This window comes from Colossoma macropomum, unplaced genomic scaffold, assembly GCF_904425465.1.
Source record: "Colossoma macropomum unplaced genomic scaffold, Colossoma_macropomum, whole genome shotgun sequence".
NCBI classification, from domain to species: Eukaryota; Metazoa; Chordata; class Actinopteri; order Characiformes; family Serrasalmidae; genus Colossoma; species Colossoma macropomum.
This window is the reverse complement of record NW_023495878.1, coordinates 736,800-764,770: the sequence shown is the minus strand read 5'-3', so window position 1 is coordinate 764,770 and position 27,971 is coordinate 736,800. Positions and strand designations below refer to the sequence as shown.

At 41.4% G+C, this 27,971-nt stretch overlaps 1 protein-coding gene across 1 annotated transcript in view; it reads left to right on the top strand.

Annotated features, from left to right (window-relative positions):
- The first annotated feature begins 3,283 nt into the window (after window positions 1-3,283).
- The window catches only part of LOC118803258, a 54,901-nt gene continuing 30,213 nt past the window's right edge, over window positions 3,284-27,971 (top strand). Inside the window, exons 1-2 of the mRNA XM_036563828.1 lie at window positions 3,284-4,158; window positions 25,447-26,389. The gene's annotated coding sequence lies outside the window, so the exon portion shown is untranslated. The remainder of the gene's footprint in view (window positions 4,159-25,446; window positions 26,390-27,971) is intronic.

Sequence of the window (27,971 nt, the reverse complement as noted above, 5' to 3'; positions counted from 1 at the left end):
ACTGATATATAAAATTATACACATACACAAAGCAAATGACTTATGTAGTTATATACAACTGTATATCACTAGAAATCTGCATTTAGATCGATATGCTGCAGTTTTGAAGTGTCTCAAACACAGTACTGATCAAATTAAGAGCATGAGCATCTGTGCGGCCAATAGAAATACATACATTTTTATAATCAAAACATGCTTTCAGTGACAGTTTGTAGACCCGATGAAGATCGCTGATTGTAAAAACCTACTGAAAACATTTACATTCATAACAGAAGGGCTGTGAAAAGCATTGTAAGACTGCTACCCACGCACAGTTGCGCTACTCTCAAGCTCTTCAGAAGTAGTTTATTCGATGTTGAATGAATCGATGAGCTTCATTAACCCGTTTGTTCTAAGAAATCCAGAAATGGAGCTGAACTGAGGCTTAAGCTATGCTGATGATGAGGATTGTGATTTATGTATAAATAGTCTCTCTCAGGCGGGACGCTGCATTGGTGTTGCTTAAAGGGGAATTCCATTGATTTTTATAAAATTTCTTCATAATTCAGTGGTTGAGATTTAAACAGTCACTCAGATTGATTTGATGTGAAATGATTCACTGTAGGGAAACTTACCAACTCAAATTTCTCTACAGTGGCGGTGATGGGAACTGTAACGGCTACAACACAAATATAGCCATCTTATTTATTATCCAAAACCACCAGTGAAACTGCATGTCTTCTGAGTTTTATATATAATGTTGATGATGTTACAATAGTGGAAAATCTGAAAGAATAAAAGACTGTTTTGCTGTACAATGTCCTGCATGTACCTCTCTGCCATAAATGGATTTTTAAAAAAAAGTTTTTGGCCAAAACCTTCTCAATGTCTCGAATATCAGCCATAATATTCATAACAATTGTATGTAATAACTTTCTGTGAGGGATCTTTTAGAGGCATTAAACTCATAAAATTCAGACGTCTGGTTCCCATCACCACCACTGTTAACAATTCGGATTCAGTAAATTTCTCTAGAACAGTGAATTTCACATCAAACCACTCTGAGTGACTTTGTTTACATCTTAAACATGTAATTATGCAGAAATTTTGAAAAATCTGTGCAGTTCCCCTTACAGCACCTATAACAGAGTTAGAGGAAAGAAAACTCTGGGAAAAACAAGCCTTGTCCATTTGTAACCATTAGACCTCCACAGATGTTGTTTTCTTGCTGCTTGTTGTCGTCGTTGGCGATGATCTTATGAAATATGATGTAAGCCGTTGCAGCATCATCTTTCAAACACAACATATTGGCTAATGTGATTTGAATAGAAGATTCTCAGACAAACTTCATTCCAACACACACACAAACAGGTCCCGGTAAGCTGTAATCACTCTGTAGTTCTTGCTGTTGGGCTGGTTGAAGGCTTTTGGAGTCCAAAGCTAATTTTAATGGGCTACATCTGGACTTAAAGCACATTTCGCCCCATTTTCATATTTTCTGCATAATTAAACCACTAAAACTACGTCATTCTGAGTGGTTTGATGTGAAATGGTTCATCGAAGAGAAACTTAGCAATTCAGATTTCTTTTCAGTGCTGGTAAAAGAAACCAGGAGTCACAACTATAATATTTTATTTTCAGGGAAGACCAGTTACACATATACCTTTTTTAAATTGTTTATATGTAATGTTCATAATAGTACAATAGTGGCAAATCTGAAAAAAATGTTTCTCTGTGGACTATTTTGCCCTAAAACACCCTACACATGTTAAAAGATGGTTCTTCCAGGGTTCTTTAGCAAAGACAAAGGTTCTATTTAGAACCATGAGTTTTATACAGAACCATTTCAAGCTTAAATTGGTCTCTGCTTGGTGAAATAGTTCTTTAGATTGATGGAGTATGTGTATATGGTTCTATATTGAACATTTTTGGAAACGGTTCTATACAGCACCAAAAAGGGGTTCTGCTATTGTTACAATGTCATGATTATAGTAATAAAAGAACCTTTTTTGGGTGTTTAAACACACTGAGTGTGTTTACATGCACTTAATAATCCGATAACTGCAGAAAATAAGCTCTCCAAAAGTGTTTTGCTGCCATCTCACGACATCCACCATCTGTTCTCGTGCATGCGCAGACTGAGAAATCTGATAGAAATCGGAGTGTGAGTATACATGCACCGGGAAATCTGATTACTGAGCTAAAATCCAGCTCTCTTTATTGGATTTCTTAATCGGATTTCTAGATTGGAGTATGGTGTTTACATGACCATTTGAATAATCGGAAAACTGCAGAAATCCGATTATGATCAGATTATTGAGTGCATGTATACGCATTCACTGTTGTAAACAGTGTGCTAAGGTGCCTTATTAGGAACACCTGTACATCTACTCATTCATTCAGTTACCTAATCAGCCAGTCATATGTCAGCAATGCAGTGCATAATATCATGCAGATACGGGCCAGCAGCTTCAGGTAATGCTCACATCAACCATCAGAATGGGAAAAGTGATCTCAGTGATTTTGACCGTGGCATGATCGTTGGTGCTAGATGGGATGGTTTGAGTATTTCTATAACCGCTGATCTCCTGGGATTCTCACGCACAGCAGTCTCTAGAGTTTACTCAGAATAGTGCAATAAAGAAACATCCAGTGGGCGGCAGCTCTGCGGATATATATGTTTTGTTGTTGAGAGAGGTCAACAGAGAACGGCCAGACTTGTTCGAGCTGACAGAAAGATTATGGTAACTCAGATGACCACTCTATACAATTTTGGTGAGTGCACATTAAATCTTGAGGTGGATGGGTTACAACAGCAGAAGACCATGTCAGGTTCCACTTCTGTCAGCCAAGAAGTGCAGTGTACACAGGCTAACCAAAACTGGACAGCTGAAAACTGGAAAAGCGTAGCCTGGTCTGATGAATCGATTTCTGCTGAGGCACACAGATGGTGGGGTCAAAATTTGGCACCAACAGCATGAATCCAAGGCCCCAATCTGCCTTGTGTCATGCAGTCCAGGCTGGTGGAGGTGGTGTAATGGTGTGGGCAATGTTGTCCTTGTACACTTTGGGCCCATTAAAACATATCAATCGTGGCTTGAATGCCACAGCCTGCCTGAGCATTGTTGCTCACCATGTGCATCCCTGCATGGCCACAATTTACTATCTTCTAATGGCTACTTACAGAATGATTATGCTCCATGTCACAAAGCAAAAGTCATTTTAAAACTGGTTTCATGAACATTACAGTGAGTTCAGTGTTCTTCGGTGGCCTTCCCAGTCACCAGCATCTTTGGGATGTGGAAGAATAGGAGATTTGCAAAATGTATATCTAAAAAACCTGCAGATATTGCATGATGCAGTCATGTCAGCATGGAGCAGAATCTCAAAGGAATGTTTCTAACATCTTGTGGAATCCTTGCCATGATGAATTGACGCTGTTTTGAGGCCTTACCCAGTATTACTGTAGCATTCCTCATAAAGTGCCTGGCGAGTGTATATGTCTATGTATGGGTGAGCAGTTGCTAGAGGCGATGTCACTCCTGATTGACAGCTGTAATGAGGACGCAGATTTGCTTAGCAAGCTCAGAGGGACGTAACTGCCTGTGGAAATCCTGTTTGTCCTTATTTTTTTTCCTTTCTGTGTTGATTCTCCCTCTTTCTCCGCCTCTCCGAGTGCGTGTTTGTGTGTGAATGTGTGTGTGTGGGAGTTTGATGGCCTGTTGTCCTGCTTAGTGTCGACTGCTGGTGAGTGTGTGTTCTCTGCCTGGTTGTGCAAGCAGAATGAATCATCAGGCCACAGGTGATAAAAAGGGGCATAACAAAGATACAGGAGTTTGGAGGAACAGTGTTACCTGCAGTGGAAGAGAATATGTGTGTGTGTGTGTGTGTGTGTGTGTGTGTGTGTGTGTGTGTGTGTGTGTGTGTGTGCGTGTGAACATGAGTCATGCTCTAGTTTCATTAGTGAGAGAAATACAGAGTTGCCGCTTCTGAATTTGAATTCAGAGAGAGAGTGAGAGAGAGAGGGAGAGGGAGCGAGAGAGATTCACTCGAAGAAGGGAAGCGACTCAGCAGTGAGTGTTTGCGCGTTCGCTCGCGCTGCGCCGTGTTTCTCTGCTCCGTTCTGTCAGAAATAGAGATTAACGCGAGCTGAAGGAGAGTGATGGGCTCAGACCTGAGGTGAGTACACAGTACACTCTCTGTGTGCTTTGTTTTTCTTCTGTAATTCTCTCTCTTCCAGTTTTTGTCTTTTTTACTTCTTGTTCTTGTTCTCTTGCACTCTTTTCTATCTCGTTCTTGCACGCTCTGAGTGTTTCTCTCTGAACTCACTCTGATTACTGCTCTTTCTCCTCTTTTTCTCCCTCTCTTTATCCTTTATCTCTCTGCATTATCTCGCTTTCTCTATCTTTCTCTCGCTCTCTAAGCTCTTTCACACTCCCTCTGCATCATCGTACTCTCTCACTCTTTCCACTCTTTCTCCCTCTTGCGCCCTCATTTTCTCTCCACTCACTCGCGTTCTCTCTCTGCATTATCTCTCTTTTTCTCCGTCTCTCTCCCTCTCAGCTCTCTTTCTCACACACATCCTGCTCTCTTTCTCTCTTGTCTCCCTCTCCTCTTTCTCTCTCTATTTCTCACTCTTACATTGTTTCTCCTCTCTCTCCATCTTTCTCATTATCTCTCTCTTCATTATCTCACTCCTTATCTCTCTATCCCTCTCCCTTACACTCTTCCTCCACTCTCTCTGCATTATCCCACTCTCTTTCTCACTCTTGTCTCTCTCTCCTCTTTCTCTCTCTATTATCTCACTCTCTCTTACTGTTCTATCTCTCTCTCTCTCTCTCCTCACTATTTCTTTCTCTCTCTTTCTCACACACATTCTGTTGCCTCTTTCACTCACTCATACACGTAAACACACAGGTCGGGCTTTCATTCGTCTCCCGGTGGAGTTTTATTCCGTCTGTAGTTCAGCTTGTAAATGCTGTGTTTACTGTGGAGATGAGCTGATAGTGTTGTTTCTAGTGCTGTATTAATATAATAAGTGCTCTAAATGTTGCCTCAGCTTTTGAGCAGCTACAAGTGAGTCTGATTTAGTGTTTTGTTCTTTGAGTGATGTGGAACTGAATGGTGATGTGCTGGAATGTTACATACGGGTGCTTGATGTTCTTTTCAGTGTGCTCGGTCATCATGACCTTTATGACCATGTGATGGATCGTGTCAAAGTGTCCAGAACTGCTGGTTAGATTGGCGCCTTTTTCTGCCCCGACTGTTTGTAGAATGATGTGGTGTAGATAGCTACCCCCGCGCGTGTGTAGTACAGAAAGCGTGCACAGTCAGAACAGCACAGGAAGGGCGGGATCAGCCGCAGCGAACTAGTTCAGAAATGACTCGCGCCTGATTGGCTGCGCGATGCGTCCATCAGATAAAGAGTCCTTGTGGTTGGGTGACGTTCTCCTGGCACTGCGCCAGACCTCCTGCGGGGATTTTACCTTTTTCTCAGGAAGGAGAGATGTGTTGGCCGGGGTTTCCGGGGACCGAGGCCCCTTCAAAACTCATGCGAAAACAAAACTCTTTTCAGTTCTGTAACTCGCTTCACTGACACGTTTCACACTGAGAAAAACTCTTCACAGCTCGCAGCCACAAACGGGACTTTATAGCAGCTCTCATTCTGAGAACAGATTTCTCTCTCTCTCTCTTTCTCTCTTTCTCTCTTTCATATAATTCTCATAACAGAAATGAGGGGATTAAAAATGAGCTGTTTATTTGCTCATTTGCATAACGCACTTGAGCTACAGTGAGTTTCAGCAAAGTTAAGGCCAGTGGATTCTTAAAGAGGACGTAAGCTAATAAAGAGTGGCCAGTGGGGGAGTGAGTGAGAAGGGGAGAGCAAAAGAAAGCTAGAGGGGGAGAAAGAAACAGAAGTAGAGAGAGAATGAAGAGAAAAGAAGATAGAGAGAGCATGCAAACAATATATATATAGAGAGAGAGTGATGTAGAGGGAGCAGGAAGAGGAGAAAAGAAGTGCAGGAGAATAAGATAATGGATAGTTTAGAAAAGAGAGAGAGAATGAAAGAAAGAGAGAAAAGAGAAACAATAGAGAAAGTAATATAGAGAGAATGAAGAGCAGAAAAAAGGGTGGTGGAATAAGAAAAAGTTTATAAAAGACAGTTTTATAAGTTTATAAAAGAGAGAGAGAGAGAACGAAAGAGAGGGAGGAAAGAGAAGTGGAGAGAAAGATGAAATGATAGAGAGAGTCAATGAAGAGAAGAAAATAAGTGCAGGGGAATGAGATAATGGATAGTTTATAAAAGAGAGAGAGGAAGAAAGAGAGAGAAAGTCATATAGAGAGAGAATGAAGAGCAGAAAAAAGGGTGGTGGAATAAGATAAAGTTTATAAAAGACAGAGATAATGCAGAGAGAGCATAGAGAAATAAGAGATAAAGATAGAGGGAACATGAAGGAGAGAAAGAAAGTTCAGCTGAATAAGCTAATGGATAGTTCATAAAAAGAGAGAGCAAACGAGAGAGAGAGAGAACGAAAGAGAGGGAGGAAAGAGAAGTGGAGAGGAAGATGAAATGATGGAGAGAGTCAATATAGAGAAGAAAATAAGTGCAGGGCAATAAGATAATGGATAGTTTATAAAAGAGAGGAAGAAAGAGAAAAAGTCATAGAGGGAACATGAAGGAGAGAAACAAAGTTAAGTGGAATAAGCTAATGCACAGTTTATAAAAGAGAGAGAGAGAGAGAGCATGAAGGAGAGAAAAGAAGTGCAAGGGGGTAAGATATTATGTATATTATAGAACAGAAAATGAGGGGAGAGAGAGATCATGCAGAGAGAGAGGTGAGAGAGTGAGAGACAGACAGGAGAAAGAGAAAGTAATGTAGAGAGAGGATGAAGAAAGGAAGCCAAGAAAATCAACAGAAAATCAGAGGTGGTGTATCAAGATAAGAGAAGAGAGGAGAGATGGATGGAGGGATGGAGGGATGGAGGAGAGGAACCTGGAGCCCTGCTCAGGCATGGTCCAAGGAGGTGATGCCAAGAAGCACATTCTTTGGCAGGATAGGTGGCCGCTGTAAAAGGCACTCTGGAACACAATGTTCAGGTTGAGAACTCCAAGAAACACACAGCGGTAAACAGGGGTCACGTGTTAGGCAGGAAAGTGTCGCAGTAACCCTTCAGGTGCATCAGTACGTCTGCGGAGCAGGAGGAAGCTCGGGCGGGTCCCTTCCTGTAGATTCTAATGATCATATGAGTAATCAAGTAAACTGAAGAGTAGTTTGAAGATTAATTGAGTGATCAGAGTTTAATGAAAGGCCAAACATTGGAAGTGGACTTAATGAAAGAGTAACAAAGTATGTAGAGCCTTTAAAGATATATGATATATTCAGAAACAATAAACAAGACTTTCAAAAGGCTTAATTAAAAAATTGATGTGTCAAAAAATACATATAAATGAGTGTCTGTTAAGCTGTTTTTTACAGTAAAAGAGACCAGTAGGAGAAGATAAAGGGGAATTCTATTGATTTTTTTTTTTTAATTTCTGCATAAATCAGTGGTTGAGATGTAAACAGAGTCGTTCAGTGTGGTTTGATGTGACGTGGTTCATTGTAGAGGAACCTGCTGGCTTAGATTTCTTTGCAATGGTGGTGATATGAACCAGGGGTCGCAATATCTACAATACCACTATAGCCTTTTCAGACGTCTGGTTCCTATCACCACCACTTTAAACAATTCTGAGTCAGTAAGTTTCTCTAGAGTGAAGCGTCTCATATCCATCCACTCTAAATGACTATGCTTCCATCTCATCAATTTAAATGCGCAAATTCTTGGACAAAAAATGTGGTATTTCCTTTAAAACAATACAATTTTTAGGTTAATTGAGTAATTGTGACAGCCCTAATTGCATTAGCATGAGTGTAGATGGCTTAGTCCCAAAGATGACCACCTTTATCCAGACCTCTGTCCTAAGTACCTCCTCTCTGCCCTGAGGGACGATTGCTAAACTCAGTTATGTCAACACACATCCGTGTAGAAGGGTTTGGATAACATCATGGGAACTGAGCTTGGCTCACAATGAAACTGTTTAGTCACTTGTACGATTTGTCCATTCACAGACAAAAGGAGTTCTGAGATGTTTACTTGGAATGACTCTCCCTCTTGCGCAGAGGTGCAAGTTCTAAGTCTGCACACAAGGGGGGGCTGTGGAACCTGTCTCAGGTACAAATCCCTTCACTTTGGTGAGAAAAGCTGAACTCCTGCTGGTAAAATGTGTGATCTGGGACCAGCTTTCTGTGTATCAGCAGTAAACCGAGCTTCTTTATCTCATTAGTGTGAGAGCGTTCTGGGATCTGAGCCCGCAGGTTTTAAAGCGACCCTTTTCTGGCTGGTGTTGTGACTGAGAGTCTGATGTCTGTGTTTTGCATGCACAATGACTGTGAAATGTTCTGCGACACTTTGCCCTCTTTTGAATATTTGATTATCATACATACTTTTTGGTTAATTAAAGAAAAATCCTTTTTTTTGGATACGTATTTTGCAGCAGTTTTTTGTTCATCTAAGTGTCTTCTCTGATGTGAAGGGCAGGTTTTGCCTAAATAATGATCTGACTGATTCATTTATTGGTAAAAGCACATATTGGAACTCTTTTGGCACAAAGGTGATTCAGTCAGCTGAAAGGATTGAGTGCTGGTGAGTTGTTGCTTCCATTTTGTACAATGTGTTTGCAAATCTAAACAGCTTTCTATGTAATATTTTACTGCAAGGTAAATTTGTTAATTTTCCAAGTAAAATGTTGTAGAACATATAAGACGTCCTCTACAGCCATTTTTGCACACTTCAGGGCAAAATTAATATTTTTTTAAATGCTGAAAAAATAAAACGTGAAATTTACTTATGTATTTATTTATTTATTTATTTATACGAAATGTGCCAGAACTTTTGCACAGGCCACATTTTATGTTTTATTTTTCCAGTATGTGAAATTCAGCAGATAAACAGTAGTTAAACAAAAAAATTAATTCTAATAAAAAAAAATTCATGTTATATGACCTGGGGCACCCAAACTTTTGCATGCGGCTGTGTTTGTTGTGTCTGGGTGTGTTGAGAAGTGGCGCAGTGTCATTACCCTGAGAGAGGAGACCACTCAGCAGAGAGAGAGACCTGTTAATGAAGACAGGTTCTAAAAACAGCAGTTATTAAGAGATACAGCAGATACACAGCTTCAGAGAGAGAGAGACATAGAGTGGAGAATGAGAGAGAGAGAGAGAGAGATAGAGAGAGAGAGAGAGCATGCACAGAGAATGAAAGAATGAGGAAAATAGAGAGACAGAAAGAGAGAAGGGAGAGGAAAGTAGAGAAAGATAGACAGACAAAGAGAGAAAATGGTGATAGAAAAGAGAGAGCGAGACAGAGAGAGTCATAAAAAAGGGAGGAGAGAGAGAGTGCGGAGAGGAAGAGAAGTGAAAACAGAGAGCGAGAGAGAAGAGAAACAGAGAGAGACAGAAAGAGACAGAGTGGAGAGGGAGAGAGAGAGAGAGAGGAGAGAGTGTGACAAATGGAGAGAGAGAAAAGGGGAGGGGAGAGAGCGTGAGAGGAGAGGGAATGGAGAGTGAAAAATAGAGTGGAGAGAGAGAAAGAGAGTGAGACAAACAGAGTGCAGAGAAAGAGAAAGAAAGGAAGATAGAGGGACGTGGAAAGAAAGAGGAAGAAAGAGAAATTGAGAAAAAGGTAGAGTATGAGCAGAGAGAGAGGAAAATGAAAGACAGACAAAAAATGTACAGAGAGAGAGAGAGAGAGTGAGAGTGCAGAGAAAGAGGAAGAAAGGAAGATAGAGGGATGTGGAAAGAAAGAGGAAGAAAGAAATTGAGAAAAAGAGTATGAGCAGAGAGAGAGAGGAAAATGAAAGACAAAAAAATGTACAGAGAGAGAGAGAGACAGAGATGGAGAGAAAGTTGAGAGAGAGAGAGAGTGGTCAGGTTGGTGTACGGATGGTGAGGGGTGTTGTCCGGTGGCATAGCTGTGGCTCAAACACATGCAGGCTTGGCAGAGCTCCTGGAACACCAGAACAGTTTATTAGAGGCACCGGCGGAGGCTGTGCGGCCCAGCTGACCGCTGGGCCGGCTGGAGCATCTCACCACTCAGATGGTTTGGTCTGGCCGGGTCTGTGACGAGGTTTCTCAGCCTTACACACTCGACATGTTGTTCACAAACGCTTCCTGAGCTGCCGGGGCTCTGTGTGAAGAGAAGCTCCAGTGCTTCTGTGCAGGCTGAGAGGCTCTAATGTTTTCAGTACCAGGACTAGTACTTGAGAATGAGTGAATGTCCGTGGTAGTCTTCATTGAATTAAAAAGCATTGTATAATGGCCATGTCCATAGCTATGCTCTGCTAAAGGCTCTTTAATTCAATAAAGAATGGATCTTTTTCTCATGTGTGTGATTATTTCCCTATCAGTACGACTCTCTGTGTTTTTCTGAAGATTATCAATACTAATACATTGACTCCCATACCAATTCCTGAGCAGTCATTTCTCCTATTAAATACAAAAAATGTTGAATTAAAAGTTATATATTGCAACAGATTGTTACAGTAATCAAAGGAGCACAGTGCAGAATAAGCATTAATTTAAATTTGTTGTTTTGATTTAACACACCATCTGTTTCCTGTGTTAGTCCAGAGAAGCCATGAGCTGTTGCTAGAATTTTCTAGATTGTTATGTTGAGATAACAAGTTAAGTATCTTGTGATCTCAAGATAACAACTTTGTTATCTTGAGCTCACAAAATACTTAACTCGTTGTCTAAAGATAACAACTTTGTTATTTTGAGATCACAAGATGGTTAACTTGTTATTTCAAGATAAGAATTATAACTATAACTACTATAAGTTATAGAAAATTATAACTGCCTCATGACCTCTCTGGACCTTCGCAGTTTTCTCTTAGAGAATCTACGAAACATGATTTGACAGGGGTGCCCAAACTTTCGCACACGACTGTGAATTAACAGCCAATCACTGACTTTCCTTTCCACTGATATTTGATATTTAATGACATTGATTTTATGGGACAGGAACTGTAGTAATTCAGTTGCGTTCATCCCATAAAAGGGCTGAATGTGAACTCTCAGCCCAACATTAGCATCAACTCTATATTTGTGTTTGTGTACAAAACACGGGTGCGTTAACAGAGCCTTTGTATCGGATCAGTGCTCGGTATCGCCGTCTAGATATCAGAATCAATACTGAGAGAGAAGTTGCATGGCTAATTTTTGACAGAATTAACTCTCTAATCAGCGTTCGCTGCTTGCAGTGAGACTCGCACCTTGTATGTCCACTTCACACAAGAGACTATAAGCTATATATGTTCCTGATTGCATCTCAGTCTAAGTATAGATGGCATTTATGTCTGCTCTATAATAAATCCATAGGTGTCATAGCTCAACGAGTGTTCATTAGTTCCACTGAGTCCCTTCCTTTTAAGAATCTTCAGCCGATCGATCCATAATTTTCTGGGCTGGTATTGACTCAGGATACTCATTAATAACATCTCCGCTAAGTGGCTCGATAGTTCGCTCCAAGAAAAGTGTGGTTTGGGAGGGCAGTAGAGTGCATGTTAGGTCAGCTGCCCTGAATGCTGACAGACCGCTGTAAAAAGGAGAGAGTGACTCATGAGCTTTATATGAAGAAGGAGAAAGAAAGGAAGAAGCAGTCTGATTGGTGGTAGAAGAGCATTTCAAATCTTTTCAAATATGACAAGTGTGAGTGTGTGTTTGTGTATAGAGTTGTATGCAAATGTTTGAACACTACTGGTCAAATTACATATTTTGTTGATTTTCTGAGTGAATATATCAACTCATCGTTTTCGTCAACAATATTTACAAAACTTAATATTGTAGCGTTAACAGAAGAAGAAAATCGGGAGGTAGCCATGATCTGCTGCAAGAAGTGCTCTTTATTGAGCACACTAGCAGAAAAAGGCAAATATAGACCACTGAAACCGATACACTGAAATACTCAGTGACCCTTCCCCCACATACAAAACCCACAAAACAATAAACACATGTATACACAACTTAAACTAACAGACAACAACACAAACAACAGAAATAGTACCTTTTCAGGAGGACATGCATATCATGAGCCTTTGTGTATGGTCATCTACAAAGCCATGATCCCAAAAATGGGATGAGAATATTGAATAAAACTTCTTGAAATACCTTCTGGTGTCTAGTTTATTACATTTCAATCAATAATTACTAAAATGTTCCAAACGTTTGACCTTTTGTAGTGTGTGTGTGTGTGTGTGTGTGTGTGTGTGTGTGTGTGTGTGTGTGTGTGTGTGTTGCGTCTGCACTCATTGTCCATTTTATCAGGCCCATTTACAAAATAGGAGCACTTTGTAGTTCTACAGTTACAGACTGTAGTCCATCTGTTTCTCTGCATACTTTGTTAGCCCCCTTTCACCCTGTTCTTAAGTGGTCAGGACCACCACAGAGCAGGTACTATTTGGGTGGTGGATCATTCTTAGCACTGCAGTGACACTAATGTGGTGGTGGTGTGTTGGTGTGTGTTGCGCAGGTACAAGTGGATCAGACACAGCAGTGCTGCTGGAGTTTTATGTTTTATTTTTTTCCAAATATATTAAATGCGGTAAATAAACAGAACATTGAAATGTGCAGAAGTATGCTCTCCGTGGATGATGTGCACTTATTTTCACCTAGACAATCAACAAAACATATCATTTAACCAGGTGCACCCAAACTTTTGCACACTGTTATTTGCACTAATGCATGCCAGAGTGTGATTGGCACTTCAGCATTCTGACCACTCAACAAAGAAAATAAAGGATGCCCAAGATGTGAATTAAGGAGTACGATCCTACGTTTCGTTCTTGCTGCTGAAGTGCAAGGGCAGTGAGTTTATGTTCACACAGGCTCACACTGACTTTATATAATCTAACACAGTCACTGAGGCTGTTTCCAGGCTGTGTGGGAATATTTAGACTCTGTAGTTTAATATATAGGCTCTGTCTTGTCGCGGTAATGACGGCGCGTTTCCTGCGGTTAAATTCACACCAAATTAAAATATCAATAACACCCCATGTTTTGTGTCACCCAAAATGATATACAGCTACGTCCCTATCTCCATGGCGACGGATGAATAAACATCTGAAAGGGATGTGTTGTTAAAGGAGCCGTTCGCAGCTCTGAGGACTATTAAATGATGGAGTTATATAACCCGTCGGGCAAAGAATTGTTCTGGACGCTTTGTGGCGTTGCGCTGAGGTGCGAGAGAGTTGTGAGAGGGAGCTGGAGGGTGACCAGGCGGAGCGCTGGAAGTGTGTGTGCAGTGTGTGCTTGAAAGATTCATTGTGGTGTGTGCAGCTTCTCATCAAGGTTAATGATGATTGCAGGGAGCCAAACAGCTTGTGCCACTGCCATCAAGGTTAAACACGTGCGTGACCATGTGTGTGAAGCCTGTGTCTGTATATGATGTCAAGGGTGTCTATAAGGCTGAGTATCGCTGTGCAGTTTGTCAGCCTGGCTGATGCTGCCAGGACCTTCAGCTAGTAGTGGGCTGTTGAAATTCTACAGGTATGAATTTTATCATAACTGTTACACTGGTGTAACACAAGTAATCAGATGGACAAACAGCGCATGCCACACTAATGCTATCCCGTTTAGCTGATTGTCTGAGTCAGGGATGTTTCAGGCAAGTTTCAAACAAAAACGAAAGCACAGCAGACCCTCAGTCACCTACTGCTGTCGAGTCCAATGCATCTGAAGTTGTCCGCTTTGTTTTCGAGGCAGCAGACATAAAGGAAGGATCCATTTTTGGAGTCTTAGTCTAATTTGGACAACAAACCTTTTGCTGTGCTTCTGTTTTCTCTCGTACCAGCAGAGGAGCTGCCTGATTCTGTCAGTCGCATCAGGCTTTAGAGCCTTGGACCAGTGTGAATGAGTGTATTATTTTTTTTGTTTTTATCTCCAAAATGGTAACTTTACAGTAGAAGAAAAAAACATACTTTACTTTTAATGTAAGTCAATGGAACCAGACTTTTTTCCAAGTAATTTTGGATCATTTCTTTTGGTCCATTTATCATGAAATTTACACACAATGTAAAGGACAACAGGCTTCTTCGAATTATGTCAAGAACTGAAAAACGGACAAAAATGGAGATAGGAGGTTTTGTTCCGACAGCAGTGATATATAAATATATATATATAGATACAAAACACAATATACATTTTTGGCATACCACAAAATCCTACCTTCAGCACAGCTTATAATATATGACAATATATGATCAAGATTAAGATTGTGTGAGTGTTAGTTACTAAAAAAGTAATCAATTACAAAATACTTCTCTCAAACTGTAATGGGATTACTTTATTTTATACTTCCTTGAAAAATTAAATGCGCTACTCATGACTTTACTTCTGCTGTACTTTCTAAAACACATACAAATCTATACCAACTGGACTGTACAAGGGAAAACCTCAAAAGCCCTTTCAGTACTTTACTTAGAAGGAAATAGCCAATCAAAGTAAACATCATTTAAAAGGCATGTGACTGTCCCCACCTTTGCTCTGACCAACACACATCCAGTTATGCTTGATTAAAATCATGAATTTGACTAATGTTATTTGAACACATAGAAACTAGTCAGAAACAATTCGAAAACAGCTCGAAATAAAATCTTCATGAATAAAATGTAAAGTTTACAGAGCTGATTCGGAATGAAAATCGAGGCCTGTTTAGGTGAGATTCTCTCTTCTTCAGCACAGAGATATTTATCTGTCAGTATCATATCAACGTGATTAGATGCTTTGACAGATTGCTCATTGAGTTTATGGCGCATCCCTCACTGCACTGCTCACACTGACAATCAAAGTCACGCAGTCAGCTGATGCAGGTAGGACACGCATGCAAATTCCATACAAGCACAGGCACAATAAACTTACGATCTAAATAATTCCCGCAAAATTCATATTTTCTCGTAGGGAAATATGCGTAACATAAGTACCGAAGCTGAGTAACTGTAATGTGATTACAGAATCTATACTGTAATGTGTTACACTGCTACATTACAGGAAAAACTAATAACATTACAGCAGCGTGTTACTTGGTACAGCGTTCAATCCAGCCCTGCTTGTGTGTTTGTGAGTTTGTGAAAAAGTGTGTGCGTGTGTCCATGTCTCCTTTGTTTACCTGGCCAGGAGAATGTGAGGAATGTGTGTGTGTAGGCGAGTGTTTGCCTGACATTGCTGCAGGACTTTTGGCCTCTGTCCTTCACCACACCTTCCACACTGAACTTTACCTCTGATCAGCTAGAGCTAAAAGAGGATTAACGAAAAATCCCCTTCAAACATTCAGCAACAACGTTCCCTCACACAGCGCTGACAATGACAAGAGGCAGTGTTGGGGAAAACTGACTTTTACTTGCAATTTTAAAACACAAATTTGAAGAATTATACAAGTTTCAAAATGAACTATTCCCTCATCAGCCCATACAGCCCATATATGGAAACTAAAGCTGCGTGCAACAGCAGCTCATAACGCTGAATTTCAGGCCTCCAACTAAAAAACTAAAAACAAAACACCCCCCAACTGGGAATTCCATGAGAGACAAGGTAAATGTAAAAAAGATGGATTTTGATTTCAGGTTGACCTTAAACACTGTGTGTTTCTACGCTCATTGTCCATTTTATGAGCTCCACTTACTATATAGGTGCACTTTGTAGTTCTACAATTACAGGCTGTAGTCCATCTGTTTCTCTGCGTACTTTGTTAGCCCCCTTTTAGCCTGTTCTTCAGTGGTCAGGACCCCCATGGACCCTCCAGCAGCAGGTACTATTTGGGTGGTGGATCATTCTCAGCGCTGCAATAAGGTGGTCATAATGTTATGCCTGATCGGTGTATAATTGTCCAAAGAATCCATAGGTTCAACCAGAATTTCAGTTTGACCTTAACAGTTTGTTCTGTACGTTTCAGTCCAGACTGCTTTTTGACGGAGACACAATACAGGACAGCCAGCGAGAGCAGCCTGTTTAATTCTATAGGATAAAGAGCGGTTGGAAAATTGGCATGTAAAGATAAATTATGACTGTTTTTGTACACAAAACCACACAAGCGTCTTTAGTGGACCTCAGAACAAAATGCAAAATGTGAGAGACACATAATGACACATAATGACAGGCTTCACAGATTTTTGTCCTTGGTCGTGCTTTAGTCCCCCGCACTACAAGATTCGCCCACAACAACACCACACACTTTCGGATTATGGTCACGAACCAGTTGGGTTGTCAGAATTTATTGCGAACAAACCTGGCCTTAGATCAAAACAAACATGGTGGACAGCAGTCGTGGTAGTGTTGTGTGGATTTTGCAGTGAAAAGTAAGAAGAAAATAAGTATATCATTTTTTTTTTTACAATATTTAGCTTAAACAAAACTATTCTTCTCATTTTTGTGCTTTTTCTCATCCAGCACACCAGACTTAACTCATGAGATCATTAGTAAGATCCTGATTGGCTGGGTTAGATGTGTGGAGTTTGAAAAAACGCAGAAGTGTGCAGAGGATGGGGCCACCAGATTGGGATTGGGAGCCTCTGGTCTAATACTGTGTTTGACTTGTTTCAGAAGTGGGAAGTTGGAGCTCTGAATTTTTGACCTCTGCTTTGTGGTGAGTGCAGAACTTGAGGTTTGAAGTGTTGTATTTAAACAACCCATAAGATCTGCAGATACATAATGCGCTTACAGCTTCAGAAGACATCAGAGTAAGAGTTTTAACCATCTCTCCAAACCTTCAAAAGGCAAATCCGTCTCAGCTCAGTTAGGGATGTGCAGTCCAACTAGGTTTGATACTGAAGTCAATTCAAGTGTAAGTTTATTCATATAGCGCTTTTTACAGTAGGTGTTGTCACAAAGCAGCTTTACAGAAAAATCTGGGTCCGAGCCCCCATGAGCGTCTCCAATGGCAACAGTGGCAAGGGAAAACTCCCTAAGAGCAAGAGGAAGAACCCTTGAGAGGAACCAAGACTCAAAAGGGGAACCCATCCTCCTCTGGTCGACCTGGATAGCAAACAGCGTTAGTATAAAATATTACAATACAAAACGGGAAAAACAGATGGAGCAATGGTTAATTCAAGTGTCCGTCAGAGTTCATGATCAGATATCCAGTCAACTACAGGGGAGGAAAAACAACGGCAAAAAAAAAAAAACGGACTTCGGCTAAATGTGTTGATGAGCTGTAGGCTTATCTTTATATGTAACAGCACTGATGTTGCACAGAAATATAGCAGCACACTATATGTTTTCGTGTTGAATGAGTAACGAAGGCTGCCTCTTCAGATGAGCTAATGAACAACAGAGCTTACAAGTGTCAGGTTAGAAACTGATGAGGACTTGCTGTCTTTGACATGAGGACTTTTCTCCTCCCAACATGTTTCTTACCAGAGAAATATTGTCTCTCTTTCTGGTCCTAGCTATCATCAGCTAGAGTCTGTCAGATCCTTAACAATGCATCGTTGGCAACATGCTCACATTCAGAAACTCGTGTTTTGGAGAAGCAAGTATAATATAGCATAATATCTCAAATACAAGCAAAGCCTCTGGGTTCCACTGAATTGTTCTTTTTCTCTGTCTTCCTGCGATGAAATGCAACAAATACTGAAGTAGTGATATCAGTATTTAAATACTCACCTCAAGCAGTTAACCAAGTACTCCAGTACACTTCCCCACAGCCTGAGGTCTGCTGCTGGGGAAGTCAGGAGAATAGACAGATGGATGGACGGAGGAAGGGATGAGAGGAAGGAAAGTGTGTCCTGCTGATGAATTCCTACACTCAGCGCAGCTGGAGGGGGTCTGGGCTGTGAATGTGTGAATGACAAACAAGAGAGAGAGTGAGAGAGAACGAGAGTGAGACAGAGGGTTGTGAATCAGGAGGGAATAACTGGGTAAAGGGTCAGTGGGCAGAGAAGGACGTTCACACATACAGACTCCACAGTGACTGACCATCACGTTCCTGTGAGCTGAGTCACATGACCACAGCATGAGTTGCTCCTCTGCGGCGCCAGAGCCAATCCCGTCTGCCATAGTGTATCTGAGTGTGTGTGTGTATGTGTGTGTGTGTGTGTGTGTGTGTGAGGTCTGCCACTGGATTCCTGACCTGTGACTTGCAGAAGCACCTGCCACAGTTGCCAATCTGCGGAAATCCAATCTATTTGGTGGTGAAGATGAGTGTGTGTATGTGGAATTTCCCTTCACGTGCAACCTCAAAGAGAGCGATAGGTTAAAGATACCTGCCATTGTTCCATTAAACAGGTATTTAAATGTGCAAAATGCTTTTTGCTACATCAGTATGGTCAATCGAAAGACTGTGTTGCTTGTCAACTAACTTATTTCTTCATGTTTTGTTTGTACTGTATACAGTGGGGAACACCCAAGACCTTTAGACCTTCACAGAGGGTCTAATGATTTCTGTGAACTAAAAATACGTGGCTAGTTACTTTGTATTTAAGAGAATTGTCATGTTTGTTGTATTTAAACTCTGCAAGTATTTTGTACGACTCTTATTTCAGTTGTAACTGGAAACAAAAGCTTTAAGATCTTGAAACTGACAAAAATTGTCCAAGCAGGGCTTTTTTAGTTATGTAAGTAGATTCAGGTAAGCCAGCTCTCCCTTTGGTTAGGCCTTAAGGAACTGAACAGAAGGCTTTACACATTGATTACCAGCATAATCGTCAGTGGAAGTAACCAATCACATTTGGATAAACAATGGATGAGATCAGTTGCTTGATAAAAAAAAAAAAATAGTCACACTATGCATCTGGAAGTCCAGAATACATCACTGTCTGTGAAAACTTGCAGATGTCATACTGTCAGGATTCTTTACTGTACAAGTGCAAAATGCAAAGTAAAATATATGTTGTCTCTTATGAGCTTCACATAAAAATATGGAATGTTACAAGGTTCAAATGCCCATGTTTAAAGGGGAGTTCCACCATTAGGGAATTCCTATCAGCACCACTGTGAACAATTCTGCTAAGTTTCTCTAAAATGGCACATTTCACATCAAACCACTCTGACTTTGCTTACATCTTAATGACTTAATTAGGCAGAAATCTTGGAAAATAGATGGGATTTCCCTTTAATGTAGGTCAGCCAAAAGATGCTTTTGCGCACCAGTGTTAGCCTAGCGCTGACATACTCTTAGAAATCTCTGTATATGTGTGTGTGATCCTTTCCAGCAGTAGCAGAGTTGGTCTTTATGTATCTTCATGTATTTATCTCATTGTGGGGACTAAAGGTTGCCAGATTGATGGAAAACATAAAAGTGGGTGACATTGTGGGGACCCTTATCAGGTCCTCATTTGGAAAATGTGTTTTTACTAAAAGTTAGATTATTATTCTGAAAAGAAGGAGCATAAAGAATTTCTTTTAGTGACTGAAATCATAGTTAGTGTTAGTTTAGCTTTTAGCTACAGTAATACAGAGGTCAACGGAAAGACCCCACAAAGGCAGTAATACAGACTAGTGTGTGTAATTGTGTGTGTTTAAGAGAGAGAGAGAGATATGTGAGCTGCAGTCCATTTGGTTTTACCGAAGCAGTAAGTGTTTATCTTACGACTAGTTTGGGCAAAAGTCTCCCACTTCCTTTCCAGATGATTATACGTTTGGAGCTTCCAACACAGAAGAAAAAATCTGTCTGAAACATCTGTTGCAGTGACATGTTGTTTTTGATTTTCACTCTGTCGTAGTGCGTCCACTCCCACTGGCCCTCCCTCGCTCTCCACACACAAACCCATGAGCGGCGTCTGTCCACACGACCGCGAAGCACCTGACTGGTGTGGTTTGAGGGACGAGTGCGCCCTGGTGGTGACAGAAGTGAAGTGCAGCTACTGATGACTCAGAGTTAAATTGTTTACTGAAAGAGCAAAGGGGGGAAAATGTGAGGGGGTGCAGGGGAGAGAAAGAGAAAGTGAAATGAGATTGCTTAGTGGTTGAGTCATTTGGAAGGCATGGGTTGACTGGATGTGTCGTATGTGACTGTGTTACTCAACACGCACTCAGGCAGATGCAGGAGAGGCTGCTCAGATCATTCCGCTCAGTACGCTGCTGGAGAAAGAGCTGTTGGGTCATTCCGGAGCTCACTGGCGCTCTTTCACTCTCTCTGTCTCCCTGTATTTAACTCTCCCGCTCAGAAGTTGCTGGAGGCCATCAGCGTGGACAGCTGCACCGGCCGAGAGATCTGACTGAGTGAGTGTTACGTTTTCATCTGAGCTGGTTCAGGCTGTAATAAGGCTGTGTGTGCAGGTGTAGGTATGTTGGTATCTGTAGCTAACACTTTCTGAATGTTGTGTAGTTGATAGAGATGGCATGATACCACTTTTCCTTTTCTGATACAGATATTGAACCTGGGGTATTGGCCAATACCGATCCAATCAAGCTTTTTAATGATCTATTTTTGACTGACGTATTTCACTTAAAGGGGTGATTTGGTAAAAAGTCAGATTCAGACAATTTTTTATCTAACTCAGATGAAGTAAATTGGCCAAATTTTGCTTCTTTAGTTTTAAACTGAAGCTATACGCTAACATTGCTGACAATGTTTTTTTCTTTTGTGATTTAAACTTTTTTTGTTTTCACTGTAATTGGTATGCACAGGATAATATCATATTAATCCGGCACAACAAACAAAACAGCAACATTTTTTAAAGCACATCTAGGAAAATAGGCATGAATTAGTCTCAGAGTTCTTAAAAAGCTATAATAATAATAAATATGCCAATCAACAAAGAAGTATTACAAAGTGTTACAGAGTCTACTACTCTGCAGCCTTCTTCCACATTTCATGGTATGATTTACATTTTGGTTAAAAGAACAGGACGCTCATTCTAGTACAGCCCCCCCCAAATCTTTTTTCTATAAAAACATCCACCAAAACTTCTTTCAACTGGCTTGAAGCGCATCCAGGTCTTCATTATGATTGCACAGACTTGTTGATGTGGTTTAGAGCACAGTATGATTTACTGTAAACTATAAAATAGAACTTCCCCATACAGCTATTTATGGTTGTTTTATATTACACAGTAAGTCATACTGTGTACTAAACCACATCAGCAAGTCTGTACAAACTTAGTAAAGACCTGGTTGTGGTTTCGACAGATTGAGACAAAGTTTTGGAGATGTATTCACAGAAAAGATTTGGGTGACTATTGACTTCTAGTGTTTGTCAGCAGTGTTGGCCTCAAAGCTCCAGCTTTAAACAAAAGAAGCAAACACTAAACTTGGACACCAAACTTGTCTTGCCTGATCAACTACACCAGGGGAAAGTGGGCAGTTCTGTAAATTAGATTTTTCGCCAAACTGTCTCCATAAGATCTAAAGAGTATCTAAAAGCAGGCCATCATGCTCAAACTATTCAAACAGTCTGCTACCCCACAGTAAGAAATACATGAGTAATAACAGCACATCACAGTGTGAGTGAGGGCTGTTTCAAGGTTTACAGGATTGGATCAGATTCATTCTTTTTTGTCATCCAATATCAGACCAGCATTTTCTTCTGATATCAGCCTGATACTGAGACCTGGTATCGGCATCTTTAGTAGTTGATTAGTCAATGGCACATGCAGCAGATAAGGGCACTGTAAGTAATACACACTGTCGTACATGCTTACATGTAATGGATGATAAGCTTCTGTTGAAATCAAATATTTACAGAGCAGCTGTACACTGTAGGTTCTTGATAGTCGGATAAGGAGGGTTTCATTTCATGTTGTAAGCGGCAGAGTTTGACCGCAGTGCATGTTGCTGTTGACCAGAGGCTGTAAATAAACAAATATGTTTACAGCAGATTTCTCTGAATGGAGCAATTATGTGGAGATTCTGTGCTAATCTCTCTCCAATCTATCTCTCTTTCCTTTTCTTAAAGACACATCCCACCAGGGGTGGAGCTACAGCGCCTAAAGTGGTGGGGCCAAAATATTGGTCCTTAAAAAAAAATGCAACTGCGGCTGACTGAGTGAATCACAAACTTTGCTGACTGACAAATGACAACTAGGTCACTTACTGACTAAGGAAAACGACATATGTCATGGCTGTAACACAATCTGTTCCAATAAAGCTATTCATAAATAGTGACAGTGTTTATTTTGATTCTGCGGGTTCACTGGATTCCAAATCCTTACATTATAAAGGAGGAGGAGACAGTTCAGTGATTCAGTAATGAATGGGATACCTTGTAATGTTCAAAATGGCACCTGTCACTATGTGAGAAGTCCTGCCCTTCACTAAAAAAGCCAGTTGGCTTTTTGGGAAAGCCGCAAGGTAAAAACCCTATTGAAACTGACTTTTAATAAATTTCACACAGTGCGGAACATAAACTGTGACCAAGTACATTAGTTTGTGTATCACAGTAAAAAACATTTTACTGGATTTGTGATCGTTGTTCGGGAAATGTCCCAATACACCAGCTGAAATTTGATTGTTCTGCTGCTGAGTTTGTCTGTTTGTGCCTATAAGTCACCAGAGACTTGCAATGTAAGGATCCTGAACTCAGTGAAAAAGTGGTGGGGCGTCACCCCTATACTTTGAAAAGTGGCAGGTCAAATGCCAGCTCGTTCCTGTGGTTTCATCGCCATGTTCTGGTGATGGGTTTGGTCTTGTTTGTGTTTTGTTTGTTTGTGGTGTGCCCACACCTAAGCTTCAGGAATGACTGTGTATGTTTGTGTGAGTGGTGGGTGTGGTGAACATAACCTTTATTAAAGTCTTTATTTGATGCCTAATATAGATACAGATACAATAGGCCACCCATGACTCTCAGTAAGATCCTATTTCTTAACATACCTTACCAGTTAGCTTGTGAGATGCTAGAGGCATGCTAGATGCTAGTGGGTGGAGTAGCTTGTTAGATGCCTTGAGAACATCACCATCTTTGAGACATAGCAATAGTGAGAACTAGCAAATGACAATGTCTGTTTTTCATTCTGTAATTTGTATGGTGGGGGGGACCATTCATTTTCGTTTGCACTGGGTCCCATAGGATCTTCTGGTGTATGCAGTTGTTGGGCCTTATTCTGTCTCCAGAGCTGCTGATTCATTGGGGTTCTGGAAAGTTCACCCTCGTTAGCGCGTTAGCAACCTGCTTCCTCATCACTCAGCGTCACCACATGCTTTAATCACAGCCAGCACTAATGAGACTGGAACCGCGACGCTGGATGATGATGTCAGCACTCCTGGAATCTTTTAGGTCAGGGCCAAATGTGGTCAGCCTCCAGGCTTGAAGAGAGCATCTAGTTCTGAAGCCTAGCGTAATTTAACCCAAAGTTTCGTTATTTATCTTAAAGGAATACTCCAGAATCGCTGTTGGCCACATCTGTAAAGTACAGTCGATTACTGCGGACAATAACTGAGATGCTTTTTCGTAGACAGTGGAAAACCTGTTGACTCATGCTTATAATAGAAGCCAATGAGCAGATGCTGCACATATCTTTTACATTTGTATATGAATATATGTTTTCTGCTTATTTTCCCTGACGCTGAAAAATTAATAACTTGTAGTGGCCATTTTTACTAGAAGTTAAACAAATGGAGGGTGGTCTCTGATTTTGCACAGTACTGTATAATATATAGTGAGTAATTCATAGTTTTGGACATAGTCAGAGACTTACTGCCTTAGTCATATAGAGTCTAATAAAGTTTAATGTGGAGGGAGACAGAGAGAGAGAGAGAGGGAGAGAGAGAGAGAGAGAGAGAGAGATAAACAGAGATAGTGGAAGTTGGAAGGGGAGTTCCATTCCGCCCTATCAGAGGTGTGTGTGTGTGTGTTTGCTCGGTCAGGACAGGGTCACCCAGGCATGAGGGGTGAGCTACACTTCCTCTCCTCCCAGGTCTCCAAGGCAACAGGCCTTGGCACTACAGTAACTGTAAGCGGGCTTGCTGTTAGGGCAGTGTGTGAGCGACTCGACATTTAAACACCACTGAGCTCCTTCACTGGCATACAGGAGGCACCCGAGCCAAAAGGGGCCGGATGGGCAGCGGGGGAGAGTCTGAATGTGTATGGACTGCAATGAAGCTCTCAGACGGTAGCCACAGGGCTGAATCATTTTCTTTGTTGAAATCCAATCAAATCCCACCTATATTAGCTTGTTGGATATCCCATTGAAAAAGCATGGGCATTAGTGTGGAGTTGATAAAATGTCTTTGTATGCAGTAGCATTAATATTATCCCTCACTGGAACTAAAAAGCCGAGCCCAAACCCTCAAAAACAGCCCCAGACAATTATCCCTCCTCCACCAAACATCTTGGCACTATGCAGTCTGGTAGGTAGTGTTCTCCTGGCATCTACCAAAGCCAGATTCATCCATCAGACTGCCAGATAGTGAAGCGTGATTCATCACTCAAGAGAACACATTTCTGCAATGCAACACATAGTGATCTTAGGCTTGTGTGCAGCTGCCTGGCCATTGAAAGTCCTTGAGCTGATGTTGCTTCCAGAGGTATACTGGAACTCTGTATGAAGTAATGAAACAGAGAGGATGGGCGATTTTTACACACTACATGCTTTATGACCCCACTATGTGGGTTTGAGGGGTCTACTGCTTAGCGGCGGAGCTGTTGTGGCTCCTAGATGCTTCTGTTTCACAACAGTAGCACTTATAGTTGACCAGGGCTGATCTAGCAAGGCAGCAACATTCACAAACTGACTTGTGGGTAAGGTGGCATCCTATGACTGTGCCACGTTTAAGGTCATTGAGTTCTTTAGTACAATCCATTCTACCACCAGTGTTTGTCTATGGAGATTTTGTGGCTGTTTTATACACCTGTTAGCAATGACTGTGGCTGAAACACCTGAACTCTGTTTAGGAAGGGTGTCCATGTACCTTTGGCCATGTAGTGTATTTTCTGCAAAGTGTTTTGTAAAATCATCAGTGTTTTAAGTGAAATGGAGTCGATTTATGTCCACTTGGATAAAAACGAACACTATAAGAGCGAGTTTGACGCTGGTGATTCTACAGTGAACCGCACACTAACACAACGCTGCGAGTATAAAGACCTGTTAATGTTCGTGTTCACGCTGGGAGAATGGTGGAGCTGTGTGTGTGTGTGTGTGTGTGTGTGTGTGTGTGTGTGTGTGTGTGTGAGACAGTGAGAGAGAGAGTGAGAGAGAGCGAGAGAGTAAGAAAGTGCCAAGGAGGGTGAGAGGGTGGAGTCGGAGTAATTCTCTCTCTCTCGCTCTCTCCCTTTCTCAGTGTCTCTTGCTCTCTCCTCAACGGTGCCATATTTCTCTAATTCTCTTTCATGGGTGTGTGCTTCCTTTTCTCTTTTTTTATGACTGCATGTGTTTGAATGTGAACCTTCAGGAGGGCTTAGATGGACACACCCAGTTTTAGAAAGAGATCCTCAAGTGCACTCACTCACACTCCCTCTCTCACTCACACTCCCTCTCTCACTCTCTCTCTCTCTCTCAGCAGAGCGTAATTGGCGCTCCAGATGCAGGTGCTTTGCAGGGGCCGATGGTAAACGAGTGACCGACCGAGCCACGCAGGAGCGTACGGAGAGGTCTCAGCAGGATCCGCATTCGGACGCATAGAGGTGAACGGATCACCGAAGTCGAACCAAAGGCAGTCGGTATGAGATCAGGTCCCATTTGAGGTATGTGCGCATAGTGCTGGGGGCTTTATGGTTTATGAGTACGTGTTATTATTCTGTGATTTTGAGTCCAGATTGAGAGCCTGTGTGCGTACGTACTTACATCTGTGTGAAACTGAGAGCTGAAAGTACGTCAAACGGAAGGTAACCGAATCTGGCCAGCTCAGGCTAACACCACACTGCTGCTTTACAGTTTCAGTACTTTGTGCTGCGCAGTTTACCTGCTCAGGCTGCGAGTATATGTGTGCAGGCTTGTTAGTGTGTGATGTATGAGAGAGAGAGATAGAGGGAGCGATAAAAATAGGAATAGTCATGAAAGAGGAGAAGAGGAAAACAGTGAGCGAGGGAATTGAGGGCCAGCAGGAGAGAGAGAAACACAGAGACAGGATAAAATGAGGGCACTCTCTCTGACGTAAAATTTTGTGTGTGAACCACACCTCCCTTTCGCCAGTGTGCTTGTGGGTGTGTGTTTGTGTGTGTGTGTGTGTTTTAGGTATGCGTGCTCTCTTGTTGTGCAGACAAATGGAGCCCCTGGGAAGACTAGGGAAAAACATGTTTTGTGGAGGGCGGCGAGCTATTGAGTAACACTGGACGGATTTAATGGAGTGTTCTCACACCAGCCGGCAGGACGTGACAAGCCATGACGACATCACTACGCACAGGAATAGTCAATGGACTGGAACTCAGCTTCACATGGCCTTGTGTATGTGTGTTTGTAGTGTTGATGTCAGACACCGTAGAGCTGCGGTGGGAGGCAACTGGGTGAGTTGATGGTTACTTAGCTTGAGTACAATTAGAACATTGTAGTTGCTTGTAGACCTAGTTGTTAAGGAGGAATTCCATCAATTTTTATGAAAAAACTCTGTAATTTAGTCGTTGAGATGTAAACAGAATCATTCAGAGTGGTTTGATGTGAAATGGTTCATTGTAGAGAAGCGTACTGACTCAAACGTCTTTATAGTGGTGGTGATAGGAACCAGGAGTCGTGATGTCTACAACACAAGCATAGCCATTTTATTTGCTATCCAAAGCAACTAGTGAACCTACTCATGCCTTTTGAGTTTTTATATCCAGTGTTGGTTCGGGTAAATCTGACAAAAATATATATTTGCCTTTCAATGCCCTACATGTACCACTTCACCATGAATGGGTTTAAAAAATATATTGTGAAACTACCATAAAACAATGTCTCAGATATCAGGTTGCACACAATTTCCTTTACTGTGGATCAGTGAGTAGATAGAAGCAAGATTAGTGTCTTACTTTCTTTTTGTACAGTATTAGAATGAATAAAAGAAAGGAGCACCATGCAAAAAGTTGGGCAAACCAAGAGATTGAGGCTCTCAGGTAACTTTTGCCAAGGTGACAGACCATAATTAGCTTGTAAGGGCTATGGCTTGTTCACCGTCATTGCTAGGAAAGACCAGGTGATGGTCAAATTTCAAAGCTTTATAAAGACTCCTCAAACCTTGTCCCAACAATCAGCAGCCATGGAATCCTCTAAGCACTCTAAAAGTTAAAATAATTGATGCCCACAAAGCAAGAGAAGGCTAAGAGAAGATAGATAAGCGTTTTCAGATAGCCATTTCCTCAGTCCGTAATGTAATTGAGAAATGGCAGTTAACAGGAAGAGTTATGAGGTCAAGTTGAGGTCTGGAAGACCAAGAAAACTTTCAGAGAGAACTGCTCATAGGACTGCCAGAAAGGCAAAGCAAAACCGCTGTTTCACTGCAAAAGACCTTCAGGAATATTTAGCAGACTCTGGAGTGGTGGTGCACTGCTCTGCTGTGCAGCGACACCTGCACAAATATGACCTTCATGGAAGAGTCATCAGAAGAAAACCTTTCCTGCATCCTCACCACAACATTTAGCATCAGAGGTTTGCAAAGGAACATCGAAACAAGCCTGGCGCATTTTGGAAACAAGTCGTGTGGACTGACTTAAGTTAAAATAGGAGTTTTTTGCTGTAATGAGCAAAAGTATGTTCGGAGAAAAGGGGTGCAGAATTTCATGAAAAAAACACCTCTCCCACTGTTAAGCACAGGGGGTGGGTCGATCATGCTTTGGGCTGGTGTTGCAGCCAGTGGCAAGGGGTACATTTCACTGGTAGAGGAAGAATGGATTCAATTAAATACCAGCATATTTTGAAAGCAAACATGACATCGTCTATAAAAAAGCTGAAGATGAAAAGAGAATAGCTTCTACAACAGGATAATGATCCTAAACACACCTCAAAATCCACACTGGACTACCTCAAGAGGCTCGAGTTGAAGGTTTTGCCATGGCCCTTGCAGTCCTCCAACCTAAACATCACCTAAAATCTGTTGATAGACCTTAAAATATC